The 20,522-nt window shown below is 34.7% G+C and overlaps 1 long non-coding RNA gene across 3 annotated transcripts in view; it reads left to right on the top strand.

Moving 5' to 3' along the window:
* LOC123388304 overlaps positions 1-20,522 on the top strand; it is a 161,322-nt gene that overhangs the window by 70,149 nt on the left and 70,651 nt on the right. The window contains exons 3-4 of one of the 3 annotated variants that reach the window (XR_006602854.1): positions 6,844-7,002; positions 8,062-14,680. This is a non-coding gene — a long non-coding RNA (uncharacterized LOC123388304). Of the gene's footprint in view, positions 1-6,843; positions 7,003-7,838; positions 14,681-20,522 lie in introns of those variants that run through there. The other 2 variants (XR_006602852.1, XR_006602853.1) reach the window with 2 other exon arrangements.

Below are 20,522 nucleotides of genomic sequence, written 5' to 3'. Positions count from 1 at the left end.
ATAACAACATTATCTACAATAAACATATTATGGAAAGAGCCTGAGTGTCCATTGATTGATGAATGGGTAAAGAAGAGGTGATATATATATATATATATTGCAATATTGCTTAGCCATCAGAAAGAATTAAATCTTACCATTTGGCTAGAGTATATTAAGCTAAGCAAAAATAAAGCAATCAAGAAAGACAAACACCATATAATTTCACTGGTATGTGGAATTTAGGAAACAAAACTGAAGAACATAGGTGTAAAAAAAGAGAGAGACAAGCCATAAAACAGACTCTTAACTATAGAGTACAAATAGGGCTGTTGGAGTGGAGGTGGGTGGGAGATGCAGTAAATGGGTGGTGGGTTGAGGAGGACATTTAACTGGGATGAGCACTGAGTGTTATATATAAGTGATGAATCACTGAATTCTGCTCCTGAAACTAATATTACACTATGTGTTACTTAAGAATTTAAATAAAAATTTGAAATATTGTTAAAAAAAAGCACTAAATCTTTTGGGATTGGCTTCTTTTTTCCATTCAGCATAATCTCCTTGAGAGCCATCCAAGTAGTTGTGTGTACCAACATTTCCTCCCTTTTTATTGTCAAATAGTATTTCATTGTATGTATGTACCACAGTTTAACATTTCCCTACGAATGAGTCCAATTTTGCCTATTACAAATAAAGTTGTTACGAACATTTGTGTGTAGGTTTTTGTGTGGTCATAAGTTTTTATTTCTTTGACATAAAGACCCTAGAGTGCAACTGTGGGATTTTATAATTATATGCAGATTTTTTAAAGAAACTGCTGAATTTTTCTACCTGTAAAAGCTCTAAGTTCTTATTCAGTTATTCTTATTTCTTCAGTGATTGAAGTCCTATAAAATTAAACCTAGGCTTACTATTAAGATTTTCTTCCCAGAAATTAGGATAATCAACTGTTTAAATTAGAATATAGGCAGATGGTCAATGAATATGTGGTTCAATTCTAAGCCATCTATTTATAATATTTTAGTATTCAATCTGTTTTTTAAACAAAGCAGAACTAAATCTAAAATTACTCACTCTAATTCTTTTTAAGGCATTTCTTTATAAGGTGCTTCCATAAATTTCACAGTTTAGATTTTAATTGTAATCATCAATGATTATCTTCTTTCTTTTTAATTTTTTTTTTGTAATACTATTTTTAAAGATAATAGCTTTCAGAAAGTCAATTCCTGGCACTTGGAACACTCATGGAAGAAGTGACAAACTAAATGTAATAGAACATAAACAAAATGACTAATAATGAGTAACCAAATAGGAATTAATTGGCAAGGAAAATCAATTTAGAGTTATAAAATAGTTTCGCCTCATTGATTTGCATAGCTCACTGAACAGTTACTATTGCTTGCTTTATATCCCTTTGGGTAGTTGTTCCCCAAGCTAGACTAAAATTATGGTTAGACTTCCTCCACAAACAAGGACAGCCAGATAAAGTCCAAGTATGCATTAAAACTAAGTTAAGCTTTTCAGTGTTTCTTTCCAGGGTAAATTTTAAAGGGAAAATAAATAAACAAATATTTCTGAAAAGTTGTAGGATTAAGGTCACGGAGTTAGATATCAGCTCTATGTACATATAAAGGACATTTGTGACAGTTCAAATGAATGGTGGTTTCTTTCACCATTTTTAGTTAGTGTGTGATGGCACCTACTTAGAGAGGGACAGTTTTTAATAAACATTAATTTTCAGACACAAATTTTCATATATGCTCTAAAAGTCTCCTAAAGCAAAATTGCCTCCAAGTTGCCCCATAGTCTTTGTTGCACTATGGGACAGTCTTAATTTTTTTTTTTTTACTAGAAAAAAATATCGGTCTTATTTGTTGGCAACTTCACAATGTACTTTGTGTATATTTAGTTACTACTTTTCAATAAGTAGGATTATTTGGTATATAATTTATATTGCCTTTCTCTCTAGGTCTACTTTTTTTTTTTAAAGATTTTATTTATTTATTTGATAGAGAGAGATCACAAGTAGACAGAGAGGCAGGCAGAGAGAGAGGAAGGGAAGCAAGCTCCCTGCTGAGCAGAGAGCCCGATGCGGGACTCGATCCCAGGACCCTGAGATCATGACCTGAGCCGAAGGCAGCGGCTTAATCTACTGAGCCACCCAGGCGCCCCTCTAGGTCTACTTTTAAAAGCATATTTTTCTTTGCATAAGCAAAATCATAGAACTTGTAGTGTAGTGTCTTGTTAGAGTTTTTACTTTTGGAGTAGGTAAATTTCAGGACATGTTAAAGTTTCCTAGGAAATTATTTCATTAAAAGATTTACTATATTTAATCTATATGCTTTATCTCTGTGGTTTATTATATCACACATATATATATGCTTCATTAAAATTAAACTTCATTATTGAAGTTCTAGTTCAACAATTATTGTTACATTATGAAATGATCCCTTAACAATGTTTCTATAAAAAAGCTCTCTAATTAAAATGATATAGATCTTATCTTAAAATATTTGCATTATTAATTTGTTTCAGGTTTTACTGGCAGTATAAATGCATCTTTACATTTAATTCTCTTTCTGAATGTTTCTCATACTGTTGGTTTTTTTTTTCTTTCATTTATTTATTTTCAGCATAACAGTATCATTATTTTTTCACCACACCCAGTGCTCCACGCAATCCGTGCCCTCAATAATACCCACCACCTGGTACCCCAACCTCCCACTCCCCCGCCACTTCAAACCCCTCAGATTGTTTTTCAGAGTCCATAGTCTCTCATGATTCACCTCCCCTTCCAATTTACCCCAAACCCCTTCTCTCTAACTCCCCATGTCCTCCATGCTTTTTGTTATGCTCCACAAATAAGTGAAACCATATGATATTTGACTCTCTCTGCTTGACTTATTTCACTCAGCAGAATCTCTTCCAGTCCTGTCCATGTTGCTACAAAAGTTGGGTATTCGTCCTTTCTGATGGAGGCATAATACTCCATAGTGTATATGGACCACATCTTTTTTATCCATTCATCCGTTGAAGGGCATACTGTTGTTAAAAACAGAAACAAACAGAGACCAGCCTTGAAAATTTCCCGAGCAGAAAAAAGTAGCTTAATCATACAAACAGTTTAATTTAGCTTATTTTGTAAGGCTATCTTGACCTGGATCATTTCTTGCTTGTGCCTCTGGAAATAATCAAAACTTGACCTGTTTCTCAAGGTTGATATGAGGTAGCCACTGAAAACTGTAATATTGTAGCCAATCACTGTGAAAAGGAAAAGTCACTGCTTTCTCACTACATAAGCTGCTTTATAACAGTGTACCCCTGAGCCTCATTCCATGCTCAGGCTTGAATGTTCCTGGTTTGCAAACTGTCTGTCCTTTTGGGTGTTACCTCGGCTATTTTGAACCCTTTATTATATAATTCAATGTCTTCCCAGTTTTGCTTTGTCTACCTGTATAGCCTGAATTTGTTGTTCAATTGAAGTTACCAACACGTTCTAATATAATTTATTAAAAAGTGATAGAAACTTTTTTTGTCCTACTGAATATATGTGAGAGATAAATCTTGAATAAACTAAAATAATTCACAGATGAAAAGAAAAAAAGACTATAGAATTAAATAGATAAATGATACAAGCAACAATATAATGCGTTGTTTACATGATTTATGTATGACATTTGAAGAAAAATTATTATTTTGCAAAGATAATCGATCATGTAAAGGTTATCCATTTTGTTTTTTACCCTCTTTCTGAAACAGTGATGAAGTGTTACTTATTCTTTTGTCACCTAAAATACCAGACTTTAAAGTGTATCAGTCCACTACTAACTGTTCTAAGGCAAAAGGATAAGAAAAATGGCCTCGTCTTTTTATTTCTCTGAAAGCTAGTTAAACGGAAGATCCATATTTTGTACACAAAGTATTTCAATACTGTGTTTACAAAGATACTTTTCATTAAATACTGATTTAATCTTAGTTAAAATTTTAATAGTCAATTTCAATTTTAAAATCAGTTTTGAAAAAGTTGAGTATATAAAAATCATAATGATTTGCCAAAGATGCTTCTGAGAGTATTATGTCAGTCTGATTAGTTTCTTTTCATTCAAATAACCTTTTATACACAATAAGGTTAATTGTGCTGCTTCAAACTTACTTTCCTATTATAGAGTTCTTTCGAGGAGGAAGGAATAGAAAATAGGAAATAGTGTTTTTCTAACTATTTTTTCTTACTTTTAGATATATCTTGATACATTATAAACCATTTGAATTAATTTTCCTGTAGGTTCCAAATACAAGTCCTTGTATGTTATGAAAGTAATAGGAAGAAGACATCAAATGAGAATACAAACACTGGCACCTCTTTATGTAGCCCTCATGCCTATGCTAATAAATAAAGTTATCAACATCTCAGGCAGTGGGAACAGGGGATTGGGTAATGAGATAGATATTTGAAACCCAGTCTGCCATTTACTGGCTTTGCTGCTTTGTTCATATCATAGCACTTCTCTGATCTTGTTTCCTTCATCCTAAATGGAAGTAGTGATACTGTGTTACTGCATTGTTACGGCATCCTGAGATGATGTATGCACTGTGCAAGAGCTGTGATGCACGTGACTGAGAACTACCATAGTTATCAACCCCATCGAACACATTTCCTGCTTTTAATGTTAGGACAAATTTGGTGCCAGTGTTCCTATTGACAAGGGATGAAGGTGAAGATTTATCTTGAATGAAAACACTGTAATAGAGTAAAAATTAAATCATCAGTATAATACCTTTTAAGCCTACGCCTCGTTATGATAATAGGTAGAACAGTTTTATGCAACCTGGATAAAACTCCATACAATCTATCCTCCTTGTCTGTGATCAATTTACTTCTGGGAAGATGAAAATACTTTCTCAAGGAAACTTTGCCTTTAAAAGAACATGTTCTGGGATGCCTGGGTGGCTCAGTTGGTTAAGCAGCTGCCTTCGGCTCAGGACATGATCCCAGCGTCCTGGGATCGAGTCCCACATCGGGCTCCTTGATCCGCAGGGAGCCTGCTTCTCCCTCTGACTCTGCCTGCCTCTCGGTCTGCCTGTGCTCGCTCTCGCTCGCTCTCTCTCTGACAAATAAATAAATAAAATCTTTAAAAAAAAATAAAATAAAAAAATAAAAGAACATGTTCTGCCTTTGTGGAAACTCAGGAAAACATCATATGCACATCCAAGTCCTACTTTATTTCAGGGAATATATGTGAAGAGAATGCAAATTCTGAACAGACTTGGGTACCTAAGATAGACATGCATACGCTTTCCTCCTGTGATGAACACTGGGATCTAGAGTAAATTTGTTTTGGGTGAACACAAGATTTGCTAGGAAGAGCTGCAAAAGTGCCTGTTTCATCCTAATTGATTGTTGCCACTTTTTTTTTTTTTTTTCTTTCGACTGGAATTAGAATAGGTTACGCCATTCAGGGGAGTTTTGGGGGCAGATGGAAATGCTTTGGAAGTGGATAGAGGTTGTGGTTGCACATCATTTTGAATACATGAAAAGCCACTGAATATTCACTTTTCCCTCTCCCTTTGCCCCTTCCCTGCGCACTCCACTCCACTGTTTAGAAAACTAAAATTATTCTGTGCCATTCTCTGTGCACATATCAGGGAGCAGACAATGAGGATTTTTCACCTATTGATAGTATTAAAATTCCATGAACAAGATAATTCTTGAGAGGTTTTTTTGCCTTGTTCTAATTGAGGTGAAATTGACATAACTATAGCCATTTTAAAGTGAACCATTCAGTGGCTTTCATGTACTCAAAATGGTGTGCAACCACCACCTCTCCCTTTGCCCCTTCCTCACGTGTGCTCTCCCTCTCCTTCTCTCTCAAAATAAATGAATAAAATCTTTTTAAAAAAGTTGTCTCTAACAATGATATTCAGACTTCGGAGTAATAGTGCAAAGCACCGGGGGTCCATCAAATGTTAACCCTGATATTTCTTGAAACATCACCGTAAACCAAAGAAATACTGCAAAAATAGTGTATGATTTGTCTGTTATGATACTTGGTATTATTGGTAAATGTGTGAACTGGCTAATCAAAATGACTTAAACTACATGGTTTTTACTCTTTTGGAAACATTTATTAAACTTTTCAGTATCTATTAAACTGGAAATTAGTTTTCACACAATATTGACAATCATGTTTTTTTAAAAAATAAATATTAGTCTTTTGGTTCCTTGAAGTCTTGTGCATATCAGACCTTCATAGTTCACAGCAAATGTAGAGCCCAGCCATAATGATTAGATCCTACAAGTCCATGGCTTTGATTTGAAATTATGCTTTGGACCTGGTAATACAGAAACTTGTCAGTAGATGGTTATCAGAATCCCCCCCAAAAAGAGACATGGGACTGTGGTTTAGATGTGAAATCGAAAGTGTACAAGTTAGAACAGGCTAAGAGAAAGTGAGATGACACCTTTTAGCTTCAGAGTACAAAGTCTGTACTTTGTTTCCCATCATATTTCTTATATAGAGATATCTCTAAAGGCAAAAAGAATTCATAGGAGCCAGGTAGCTGAAAAAAAAAATCATGTACTCTAGTTTAACACTTTGGCTATTCAATATCCTTATATGCCCTTATTTCCAAACTTACACATTCACAAAAAAATTGTTTAGGTCATCATAATATAATTATACCTTGAATAATAATAGGAAATGTCAAACTCCTGAAGGAAAATAGTAGTTTTTTTTCAATTCTAAACTAAGATTTTATTATAAGTATTTAGGTCCTGGATGGCAGAATTTGTTGTCTTGGTTAGTTCTATTTGCCTCTTATCAGAATCTCAAATACATATTTTTTCCTGCCTGAAATGCTTAGGCCATAGTGCTGAGGAGGAAAATGCTGGAAGAGATGAGAAGAAGAATTTGGTCAGGAGATGGAGATTGTGCAGAAACTCCAACTCCACCAAGAAGAAAACAGAAGTATAAAAAATGGAAATCTCTGCCGATCCATACAAAGGCCACATAAGGACCAATGGTAAAAGTTTGGGGGGAAATCTGAAGGAATTTGCCCTGGTATTTTTTAGTTCAGTTCAATGTATAGAATTCACAAGCAATAGCAAACCTAAAGAAATAGAAAGTCAATTAGTAATTGCCTGGGACTGGGTGGGAAAGGGGTTTTCACTGTAAAGGGGAACAATGGATCTCACTGAGTTGAAGGAAGTATTCTCAAACTGGATGGTAGTGATGGGTGTATACCTCAGTAAATTTTATACAGATCATTGAATTGTACATTTTAAAAGGGTGAGGGGAGTGCCTGGGTGGCTCAGTGGCTCTGCTTTCGGCTCAGGTCATGATCCCAAAGTCCTGGGACCGAGACCCTCATCGGGCTCTCTGCTCAGCAGGGAGCCTGCTTCCCCCCTGCCCTGCTGCCTCTCTGCTTACTTGTGATCTCTCTTAAATGAATAAATAAAATCTTAAAATAAAAAATAAAAAATAAGAGGGTGGATTTTAGGATATGCAACTTATAAAGCTGTTAAAAAAAATCATGGCAACTGAAGGCAGTATGATGTTAATCACTCCTAACCCTCCTGACCAAGGCTGCTGAAAGCAAATTCTGACAGCTGGATTTCCTCTAACAGTCACTTTTAAAGGGGTCTCCTGGAAATATCTAGCAAATTAGTTAGAAGGGGATATGAAAAAGAATTATGCTAAAACATCCCACAATTAAATGTTCCCATCACATTTGTGATTCTTAAACTGGAAACCTAAGAAAGTCTTGAGTCTTGTGTAATTTCCAGATGTGAGCCCCAGAGGACTGAATAGCTGGTTTTCAAGATCTACAGAAAATTTGTTACTTTCTTTTCTCTCCAGTGAATGGTTTTGCTCTCATGGTGCATAAAATACAAATAATGAAGATTTCTGAAGTCATATTGTGAATGCATGCTGGCTGTTTTTCTCTGCCATTATTCATCCTCACGGTTTCACTGGACTAGGAGGGAGATACTGGAATCCTGGGATCATACAGTGGAACTTTTAGTCACAGGACACTTACAGGGTAACGCTGAATGACAGTAAGACTATCAATTCTTTGCAGCTTCTGACCAGGTCGATGACCCGCACCTTTGGCTCAGCACTGACTGGCTCCTGGCTCATCAATACAATCTGATTTCCCTGGGATCAGCTTGCCCTTGGAGGGACCACTGGGCATTTCCAAGCAAAGGACCACTGCCTTTTCACTCTGGGCCACCAAACCAGACCCCGGCAGAGGCTCCCTCATCATCTCCACCCTCCGAGGGGTTGGGGGAAGGATTGGGAAGCTCTCTAACCAAGTGTCATCAAATGGGATGCCTTGATGAGGCAGTCTCAACCATCCTGGTTTGCAGTCCTCTCCCATTCATATACGGCACTGGGTTCAAGCCCGAGGTTCCCGAGAGAGGTGGCTAGCCTAAAGACTTCGTCCTGTGATAGATCATTGGATATAACTAAGGAACAGCCAAATAGAAGAGCTGCACAGGGCAAGGTATGGGGAAAGGGCATGTAGCCTCCAAGGCTCTCCAGGCCGGCCACTTCCCCCATACCTCCCCATATTCACCCTTCCAGAAGCCTTGAAGGAAAATAGTCTTGCCAGCTATTTTAACCAGATATGGGTGAATGAATCTCAAATAGGCTAAATGCAGAAAGAACCATAACGAGGCACATTATAGAGAAACTAGTGAAAGACAAAAAGAAAGTCTTGAAATCTTTAAAAGATAACTGGTCATCATAGAATTAGGATTCTTTGCAAAGTATTGCCATATCTTGCCAAAAGCCCATCCTCTAATACTTCTACCAGTTTCAGCTCAAACTACTTTTAAAAGCAAAATCTCCCAAATTCTAACCACCGTTCTGTTGACTTTCTCTTTGGCAGTGATTCCTGCTTACAATATTCAAATTAATTATAGATTTTAGCTTTAATCAACAGAAATTAAATCTGCCAAATGAAACAAGAAGGGAATTTATGAGAAAAATTAATTGTAGCCAAAGGGTTAAGCAAGGGAAGAAAATGGGCTTCAGTAAATGAAGGGAAGAAAGGGAAGAATCAAGGGAAGAAAATGGGTTTCAATAAATGAAGGGTCAAAGATTAAATTTCAGTCAAAATCCTACAGAAGATGTGTGATAAGTAAAACACTTCCAAAGTTAGCACCATTGACACCATATTACTGGCACTATATGCCCAACTGGTACAATTTCCCCTGGAAATGATGTTCTATTGCTGTGGTCCTCAAAGCATATTCCCCACTGTGTGTGTTCTTTCCATTTAAAAGACTTTATAATATCATTTGTTAATAACATCCAGAGCTATGAAAATGTTATACATCCATACAATTAAAAGCTTTGCTGATACATAAACAAATAGACACATAAAAAGGAAGCTTACAGTGTCAACGTATTTTAGCCATGGATCAAGAACAGGACAAGCTTTACAAATTAGATTTTTCCTCATCTCTCATCCCTCAGAAAATAAGTACCATAAACTATTAATCAATTGTCAGAGGTCATCAAAATGGTCATACATAATATCAACCTATCAATTATTGCTGCCTGCAATTATTGGCCGCTCATAAGCGAAATATACAACTGAAAACAAAATATATAATGCAAAATTAGTAGGAAGGAAAAATAGAATAAGGAAAACATAACACAAAACAGAGGCTCATAGGGGAAGGGAGGGAAAAGTAAAACAAGACGAAATCAGAGAGGAGGCAAACCATAAGAGGCTCTAATCTATAGGAAAAAAACTGAGGGTTGCTGGAGGGGTGATTGGTGGGGGAATGGAGAAAATGCTTGATGAGCATAAAGGAGGGCACAGGATGTAATGAACACTGGGTGGTACATGCAATGGATGAAACACTGAACTTCTCATCTGAAACTGATGATACACTATATGTTAACTAATTGAATTTAAATGAAATAAGTTAAAAAAGAGAGGAAACATAGAAAAATTCTGTTAACACTTTGGATTTTCTGTGACCGAATAGGAGTCAACTGGACTTAATCTGTTTATGAGGTGTGCTTCTGTTATAATGAGATTTACCTAGTTGTGTTAGGTGATCCAATGGACACATTGGAAAACCTTCTAAACTCTTAAAAGATAAGTTTAATAAAAATTAAAATCACAATTGTTACACAAATGTACAAATGAACTTACATTAAATATTTTATTTTAATACAGTGAAGGAGTAAAGTAAATATTTTAAGGAGAATTCAAAGAGACACGCTTACAAAACTGAAATATTTAAATAAATATGAAAATGGACATAGAACTGGATTGTTCCAGTGAGGAGAGTAAGTCCATTGAAACTCCATCAGAAGGGATAGAATGAACAAAGGAAAGAATTTATAAGAAATAGTGGTTTTGCATCATTACCAGATGTCTTAAGATTTACAGAATTATAAAATAGTTCCTATAGAAGAATCATATAAACTGGAATGGTATGTTATAGATAATGCATAATTTTCAGTAAAGCCTGCATTTTTAAATGAGTTCCTTTAAAATATGTGGTGATATTAGAGCACTGTATTTCCCTATAAAAATATTTGATTTTTCAGTGATTGTTATCTAGCTATAGAATTATCTGTCTATAGACTTGTCTATAGAAATATCTTTCTTTGAACATTATTTTTCTGAAACAAAGAATTGCCAAAAAGTCAACCAGAATAACTAGACAATTTCAGTTCTAACACAGTATGTTTAAATGCATTAAGATGAAATATATTAATATTTTCGTTAGTTTTTTTTTTATTATGAGCCTTTGTTTTTGTGTGCAAGCTGAAACTAAATTGTCTAATATATTTTGATTTTCTAAAAGCCTGAAAATAAATATTTTGTAGGAAATAAATATACAGTCATGTTTTCTATAGCATAGAGAACTATCAGAGCTAAACAGCTTAGTTAGTAACCTAAGCTCATGAAATGACAAACGTAACAGTTTTCTTCATCTTTGCATGCCTTTAAACTAACAGAAAAGATCAAAATAAAAAATCAGGGGAGGAGAAATAATTGCCATACTAATTATATACTAATTTAAGTACGGTAGAAGTTTTTTTAATCTGGAAAACTTTCATCAGTATAATAAATTGCTATTTTATAGCTTTGGAGATTTACATAAATTTGTTTAATACTTAACCCAGATGCTTGACTTGCAAGAATTTTTTTAAACAATTATTATGTAGTGTGTCTTTAGATTGGAAATAAAATTCACATTTTTAAATCTGGAGGGACTCTCATAACAGATACATATTTTTATTGTTTCCGATTAACATAATTTATTAAATGCTAAATTGTATCACCATGCTAGCTGAGTTTTGCCATAATGAATTCTTCTGTTTCTAATTGTTTTATAATGGCATCCAGTAGAGGAACTCCTTCAAGTGTTAACAAAAATAATAGTTTCATCATCGCAAAACAAATAGTTGAAAAGGTATAATTTACCACATAAGGAGGCTTACTTCTAATCTGTTGTTCAGTAAAAAGAAAAAAAGAAAAACAATGGTAATTGGCCTTAAGTGGACATAAAACTTGATTCATTGTAGAGATTTTTGGATTGGTGTTTTCTCTTACTGCTCTTGCACATTCCTCAGTCAGTTTCAGTTGTTAGTAAAAAAACAATCTGATTAAACCTACTTAACTCTGAGATGTGAGTATATGAGAATGGTAAGCATCCAGGGACATTTATAATTTAAAGCTGAAAGGCCGCTTACATAAATAAAAGTCTCCAAATTGTTATTTCAGTCTCTGGCAAAGGTTTTAGGAGAAAATTTTCTATTGTTCTATAAATCCCCCTATTTAACCAAAAGTAAATTTGCATAGTAAAATTTGGATGCTATATACCTATTCTTTCACATTATGGTAGACAAAATAAGAGATTAAACATATCAGAACATGATTGCTGTTTTATTTTTACATACATTGAAGGATTTGGACTAGGATTCTGACTAGGAGTGTCAGGGTAACTAGCTACTCTAACTGCTCTGACACTTGTTAGCCACAAGCATTTGGTATGTCACTTGACAATGTTTCTTTATCGATAAAACAAAATTACAACAATGGTACAGGAATCTTATGAAGATCAAATGATACCTTATGGTGTTTTTTTAAGATTTCTTAAAATCAATTAGGTGTGGAACATTGTTTTTTAAAAAAATTATTGTATAAATTCCCAGAACTTAAGTAAATATTTTGCGGAAATGGCCCATTTCAGGGGTTAGGAAATATTTTCTGTTAAAAGGCCTGAAAGTAAATTATGCTTTGCAGACCATATGCTTGCAGACCCTCTAGCCTGCCCTCGAGTGAGGGCAGCCATGACAATAAGAAATTGAGAATGTGGCTGTGTCCCAATAACATTTTATTTATGGACACTGAAACTGGAATGTCATGAAACTGTCATTTGTCATGGGATATTATTTTTTGATAATTATCAAATTATTGTTACATAATGAAGTATTCTGAACATGGAGGTAACACATAAAAGGCAATGGCTTGAACTTTGGAGGCTCTTAACATTGCTCCTATTCAACTTCCCTCACTTTAGTCAGTGAAGAAAAAATCTAACTCCATAACCCCTAGAGAATTTCTTACGGAATGATTTGAATGACATCTGTAAGAGTCATGTTAGTTGTAAAACCTTGGACAATTAGTTATTGTCATTAAGTTATTACAAAAATATCAGCTTGGAAGCTTATAATATATTTTTGTTATTCAAATAGTCTTTGAAATAATTCCATAAATTTAGAGACTACCTTAAATTCAGGACAATAAAATAGACAATGCTTCTGTTCACACCAATAAAGGTAACTAACCCAGTATAGTAATTACATTAATATTTACAGATTTTTAAATTGCTTCATGAGTTTAATGAGCAAAAACAGACTCATATCCAGCTTCGTATTTCAAAATAGGGTAATTGGCTTTCAATAGGTAAAAAGAAAACTGTTATTTAAATTATATATATAGCAATATATTCACACTCAATGGGACTGGCTTGATGTATGAAGTCATTATAGTTCATCAAAATGACAAAACTATGTTTGCATTTTGCAAAAATATAAGCACTTTGAAGGTAGAGGTAGAAGCAGCCGGATTTCTACCACTTTGAATTTTTTTTTTTCCTGCATATTGGCATATGACACTTGGTGATCCACTGGACTTCTTTAAGTTCTGGTAGTTCAGGCAAGTATATAATGTCTAATATCTATTGTGATATAATTACTATTAGTGATGGCATGTGATATTTAGCATGAGAGATCGGAAGTAAATCTTAATTTAATGACAAACTGCAAACTGAATTTTCATTAATTAATTTTCTTAAAGCGCTGCCCTAATTCCAGGTATCTACCGAAGTTTCAAACATAAATGTTGACTCTATTTCTTCACTTTCCTTAATCTCTCAAATCCCTTTTACTTTCCATTTTAAATTATATTTTCACCTTATAAATTGACTTATAGTTCAATTGAACTGAATCATCACATTCTCTCTTCCAGAAATCATGTTTTTATTTAGAACAAGAACTGAAAGTTAAATTCCATAAAGAGGTTAAAGATTGCATTAGTAAGGATATAGCTGTGGTGGTTCTGAGAGTTCTAACACCACAGTGGCTCAATTACAGTCCTAACTCACATATGACCCTTGGTGATCCACTGGCCTAAAATCTAGGCTGGTATGTCAGGTCTGCTCTCCAGTTAGAACAAAGCCACTTCTATCTTTCTGTCCCTCCATCCCCATGATGCTCCTTCATTTAGCTGGTCCAAGATGGCTCAGTATAGAGCCACATTTATAACCTGGTGGTAAGGGAAACATAGGCAATCAAGTGTTTTCTTAAAAAATGTATAAACTAGACCTTGCATACATCCTTCTTCCTCCTGCTCACATTGACTAATATTTAGTCATGTTATACACCAAACTTGAGAGGAGGCTGAAGAGTTATAGACTTATTTTTGGTAACCAAATGCTTACTCAACATCGAGTTATGTTACTATATGGGTAACCCAAACAAAATCTATGCTAAGTTAGATATTTCAACTGAAACTTTTTTTAAAAAGATTTTATTTATATATTTGAGAAAGTGAGACAGAGATAATGAGAGAGAGCATGATCATGGGGGAAAGGGAGAAGCAGGTTCCCCACTGAGCAGTGATCCCTAAGCAGGACTCTAACCGAGGACCCTGGGATCATGACCTAAGCCAAAGGCAGATGCTTAACCAATTGAGCCACCCAGGCACACCCTCAAGGGAGACTTAAAACATGATAGACAAAAGATAACTCACTATGCTTAAATTATGCTTAAATGTTCATGCAGGTAACTGAGAGGCAATTATCCTAGCCCTTCACAATAAAACAAGGGAATAAAATATAAGACATGAAACATTTTTTAAACTCTTTGGAAATAACTGCACTATAAGCTCCGTTTCTTCTCTTTGAATAAAGCCAAGAAGGAGGGAATCTCCACTCTTTCTTCTACAGTTATACTTACTGTAGATTAAAAAAAAATTGAAATTTAAAGAAAAGCTGCTTCATCCTCAGAGTAAAGAAAACTATCTTTAGAGGTATCTTCACTTGATTTCTCAGAAAGATTAAGGGACAACAGAGATTGGTACTTGCATTTGGTCAGTATAAAATTGTTTAAAAATATTTGAATATTTTAGGGATGCATGAGTGGCTTAGTTGGTTAGAAGTCTGCCTTCAGCTCAGGTCATGATCTCAGGATCTTGGGATCAAGCCCTACATCAGGCTCTCTGCTCAGTGGGGAGTCTGCTTCTCCCTTTCCCTCTGCCTGCTGTTCCCCCTGCTTGTGCACTTGCTCTCTCTCTCTCTCTCTCTCTCTCTGTCAAATAAATAAATAAAATAGAACAATATAAAAATATTTGATTATTTTAAAACATTTGAATATATTTGCATGAGACATATTTTATATGTTCAAATATGTACAATTATATCTTTTGGTTGTGAGATTCAGGATGAGATCTTTGTATTTGTATTTTATTTACAAAATAAAGAAAAATACAAGAAGGTGTTAAGCAGAAATTAAACTGCAGACATATAAAGAATGTTCTCTGAAACTCTATACAGTAACTCCTTTATCCACTGTTTTACTTTCCACAGTGTCAATTACCTGTGTCCAACCACAGTCTGGAAGCAGAGGATCCTCCTTCTAACATATTCCTAACATAAGCCAATAGCAGTCTAACTCTACTTCACAATGCCTGTTTTTCATCTCACTTCGGCTCATCACACAGGTGTTCATCACTTCACACCATCCCATGAAGAAGGGCAAGTACAGCATAATAAGATATTTTGATAGAGAGACAGAGATCACATTCACATAACTTAATTACAGTATATTGATATGATTATTCTATATTTTATTCATTATTACTCTTAATATCTTACTGTGCTTTATTAATAAATTAAATTTTACCAAAAATATGTATGAAATAAAACCAGCCCCATGTCGGGCTCCCTGATCATCAGGGAGACTGCTTTTTACTCTGCCTCTGCCCCTCCCCTCTGCTCATGCTCTCTCTCGCTCTCAAATGAATAAATACAATCTTAAAAAAAATAAAATAAATAAAATCTTAAAGAATTAAAAAAGTAAAATTCATTTTAAGTCATTTTGAAACTTGTGTCTTATTGTCTGACCATTATAGGGACTGGAAAGATGATTAACTGGGATATGGTTCTCTATATTCAATGTTAGTTAGCTTTTAATCTGGATATGAAATAATACTTCTATTCTGTTTGTGGTTACCCCACCATAAGTAACGGAGCTAAATTCTCGGTTATTTACCTCCACCTCTGTCCTTGAAGATAGAATTTATAGGAAGAATATAACATGATATATATTCAGATTCTTTAAGTTGTTATTAGTATTATGTTAATATAAAGGAGCTTTAAAAAAGAAATAGGGATGCCTGGGTGGCTCTGTGGGCTAAGCATCTACCTTCAGCTTAGATCATGATCACAAGGTCCTGGGATAGGACCTGGGCTCCTTGCTCAGCAGGGAACCTGCTTCTCCCTCTGCCTGCCTCTCCCCGATCTTGTGCTCTCTCTCTCTCTCTAACAAGAAAGAAAGAGAAAGAAAGAAAGAAAGAAAGAAAGAAAGAGAGAAAGAGAGAAAGAGAGAAAGAGAGAAAGAGAGAAAGGAAGGGAAAGATTAAGTCATTGGATGACTGAGCTTTGCAAACAAGTAAAGATAACTCGGGATGGGTAACTATTACAGTGCATGGAACATTCTTCTCAAGTATCCATTTTAATCAGTAAAACTAATTGGAAACCTTCATTAAGTATTTTTCATGGTAAATGGACTACTTCTACAATGTTACTGGTTCATGGACTGTGATTCATAATATTACAAAGTTCAGGAAACTACTCAAGGGTTGCTCTTATATGGAAATAGAATTTATAAATTAAGTATAATTCTGTCCACCAAAATGTATTTTAATTCAGCTCTCAATTAGTCATGAGTCATGCACTTCCTTTCAGGAGATATCAGTTAAATTACTAAGTAATGCTCAGAATTAATAGTTATGGGACCTTTTAATAAGACAACATTGAATAAGTTTTCAAAGGAACTTAGATATCATTTTGAACTATAATAATGGCTCACTAGCCCTTTAATAAAAGTACGCATGAATTTAGCACTTAGAAGATTCTTTTAACTGGATATATTTTACTCTTTTCCTAAACGTGTAATATCACTCTTAAATTCTCTCATGTCACAGTAATTATTCTATGTCACTTTCTGGAAAATAAATCTGTCAGAGGACTCAAATACCCCAACTGAAGAAGGTGAGAATACATCTAGCAGAAAAAATATCAGAAAAATACTTCATAGCCTGATAAGGGCAACCAATATTTGGAGTATAAAATATGACCTTAAAACAGTCTGATGCCATTGGAAAAGAGGCCCCTTCTACCCTGTAGAAGGGGATTGGAAAAGTTTTGAAGCGTAACTCCCTAGATTTGCACTTAAACTGTTATCCAGAAAATCTATCTGCGAATCTAGCTGAACTCATCTTCACGGACTGCTCGCCGCAGTTAGACTCTATGTGCAACAGCGCAAGGCCAGCTACAGGACAAAGTATGTACAGGATTTTCAGCTCTATAAAATTCATGCTTTATTTACAAATTAGGTCTGACCACTGACTGCAAATTAATGGTTGAAGTTTAAAATGTAAACATTTAGGTTAATCAGAGTAACAAGGCAAATGTCAAGAAAAAATTCATAAGCCTCTTATATTACCAATAGCAAGACTGCCATTTGGTAAGTCATCAGAGGAAGTCCTGTTTAAGCAGTAACACTGACGGGTAACTTAAATATCATTTTGGATATCCTTATTTTATAAAAGAAAAACTGAACAACCAAATTCCTCATGTTTGCAAACAAATAAAATTCCCTGGTGCCAGGGGGATAAGCAGAATTGGCAGACAAGACAAAGTGAATAAGAAAGAATTAAGATGTATTAATTGACTAATTAATTTTACATTAAAATGGTATTTTGAAATAAAAAAGAGGGAGACTGTAGAAAATAAGCATAAGGTTTATATCGCAATGCTAGAAGTAGAAGGAAATTAGAGGAAGAAACATCTGTGGATGTGATTTTAAAGGGAGACTAATTGGATAGCAGATGGCCTCCGGATTTTCACCATAGAGACTAGAAATGTGCCAAGAGGGCTGCTGAAATCTTACCTGGCCAGGACCTGGATACCAGTGGGACTGAGCCAACAATGGCGAAGGCTGGAAAACACATTTCTTGGATGAAAAGGCCATTCCTTATTCTCCATTGCTGGGAGTACAAGAAATTCCATTGGACCTCAAGATTTTTAGGATTCCCATTTGTAGAACAAGATACAACCAGGGCTCTGAGCTAAACCTAATATAACACAACTGAGGTCAGAGACCTTGACACTTAGAGGGTCAGAGATGATATGCAAAGAACAAAGGCAGCACCAGCACTTGGATTGAACTTGCCCGTGAACTAAACCTAAATTATAATTATAACATTTCACATATCTGAGATGTTATACTATGTAAAAACAAAAACAAAAACAAAATGCACACACATCTCCCTGTACCTAAGAAATAAATAAATAAATAAATAAAATGCAAAACATACAAGATAGATTAAATAATGAATGGTATCTTTTGAGAAACAAAGAGGACACATTTCAAAACTCTCCTGCCTTCTGTATAATATGAAGTATGACATGTTTAAGATTAGACAAATTGCCTAGAGCCCTGCTTCAGTCTGTACTGTGGAGATAGTGTTTCATACAAGCCTTAGAATTTCTAAGCAAGAATTATTCTTCTAACTTATTCATAAGGAAGAGGAGAAAATTCTAAAGAAGGAAATTGACTCTATACACCGATGGCTAGATTTCTTGCTTTTAGAGAGAAAGTTTTATCTAAAATAGCCTCTTAAGTATCTCTTGCTCTATCCACTGGTACAATCCTTTGCTTGGCAAAAGGAAACATTTAAAGGTTGAAGTTAAGATTAAATAAAAATGTATAACAGAGAAATGCAATAATTTTAAACTTAAAAAAAAAAAAAAACCTCTTTACCATCTCCAATGTAGCAAATGTAATTGTAAATACACAGTAACTACAGAACGCCACAAACCGGATGGAAGGAGAGTGATAAGATTTCTTGAAATTAAGACTAAAACACCTTAAATTTTATAGGCACATATGAAAATCTGATTGCATAAATATAAAAATAAACATTTTAAACAATATATAAAACTAGAGGAGATTTAGGGGTAGTCCAGTGTTAAACCTAGTGTTCATACTAGGTGTTCTAATGTTCTATTTCAGATCTCAAACACTTTACAATATGGTTTCACTCAACCTTCTCTATAGGGCCCAATATTGCTTTATATTTGTTTCTCTTTAATAAAAAAATATTTTATTCATTTGTTTTAGAGAGACAGAGCCTGCACAAGCAGGGAGGGGCAGAGGGAGAAGGAGAAAATCTGAGGCAGACAGACTCTTCTCTGAGTGGGAAGCCAAATATAGGAATCAGTCCCACGATCATGAGATCATGACCTGCGCCCAAGCTACATGTGGGTTTATTAACCCCAGGTTCCGCTTGTTTCTCTTTTTTAAAAATTAATATTAATATTAATATTAATATCCTGGCTGCCTCAACACATTGGCAGAACTTTTCAGCATGAGTTTTGACTTGCTGCTGTCTGTTCCAATTCTGTTCCATGGATCAAGCTCTCAGCTGGCTCTGTCGGCACCCTTTGACACCCAGGATTGGCAACAGTCTCCTACAAATGCTGGTCATTGGGTTACTTAATATTTCCTGGTGTTTTTCTTAAATGTAACCATACCTGTGAATATCTTCCATTATTAAATTCTCTCGGAAATCCATCTTGATGGTGCTCTTATATACATTCTATATTTACATATATGTATTGATTTCTGTGGGCCATTTTATTTGTTTTATTTTAAACCTGAATATTTACCTTTATTGACCTATCCTCTTTTTTCCTTTCTCAGGTTGTTCTTTGTATTCTAAACTTGTTTATGCTCAAACTTTAGCGTGTTTTTTGCCTTGTTTGTGTTTGCTTTGCAATAAATGTTTTGTAGTTTTACATCATCACATTGATCATTTATAATTCATTTTGGAGAAAGGAATGAGATTATGTCCTATTCCTCAGTGGCACCACCCCAGTGAGTTGCCCTAACATCATTTACTGAAGAATTTATTTACCTCATAATCTCTAAATGCCTACCATATATCGTTTTACATCTTCATGTATAGTAGAGTTTACCTCTAGTTAAATATGTCACATTCACTATATCTTTTAAGTGGCCATTTTGTCAAAAATTGTGAAAATTATGAGAACTTACCCTACTTGTAGGTAACAAATTAGCTTGCCACAATTTCATGTGTGCTGATGGGAAACACAAGTATTCTGGGATAGAGACAAAGGACTTTATTACCCATGATTCTGCAAAGCAGGCTGATCTTCATGCTTTTGATAGATCTCTTTGATATTAACTACCAAAGATATATGTGGAGTAGAACCCACACAGACATTGTGCACACAGCGTGATTGCATCACTGCTGAGAATTGTAAAGCTTAGGGAATTATTAATCTTGTATAAATAACTGAAGGAGGATGTTTTGTTTATTATACTGGGCAGTAAACAAATATGACCTGTTCACCAGAGGGAAACACTATCTCAGTCTTTCAAAGATGTTTGTTATACAAACATCCTTAAAAATATAATCAAAAGGCCAATGCCACTGCATGGTATGGTGTGCAGAAATGCAATAGATTCTGGATAAAAATCTACCAACATTAAAAAAAGTATAAGAAAAGAACTGATTGAGTGCACAAATTCTGTCATTAACCACACTCTGAACATTTTAATTGATTCTTTCCTTTTACACAGCTAAATCCCTTAATCTAGATAGACAAATCATCCACAAATACTGATATGTTTGCTATTTTAAAAATCTGTGGCACTAATTTAACTTTTCTTATCTAATAATAGTAACCAGAA

This window comes from Mustela putorius, unplaced genomic scaffold (assembly GCF_011764305.1).
Source record: "Mustela putorius furo isolate JIRA1106 unplaced genomic scaffold, ASM1176430v1.1 tig00003898_pilon_pilon_pilon, whole genome shotgun sequence".
In the NCBI taxonomy this organism is placed as follows: domain Eukaryota; kingdom Metazoa; phylum Chordata; class Mammalia; order Carnivora; family Mustelidae; genus Mustela; species Mustela putorius.
The sequence above is the reverse complement of the archived record's forward strand: the minus strand, read 5'-3'. Positions and strand labels throughout refer to the sequence as shown.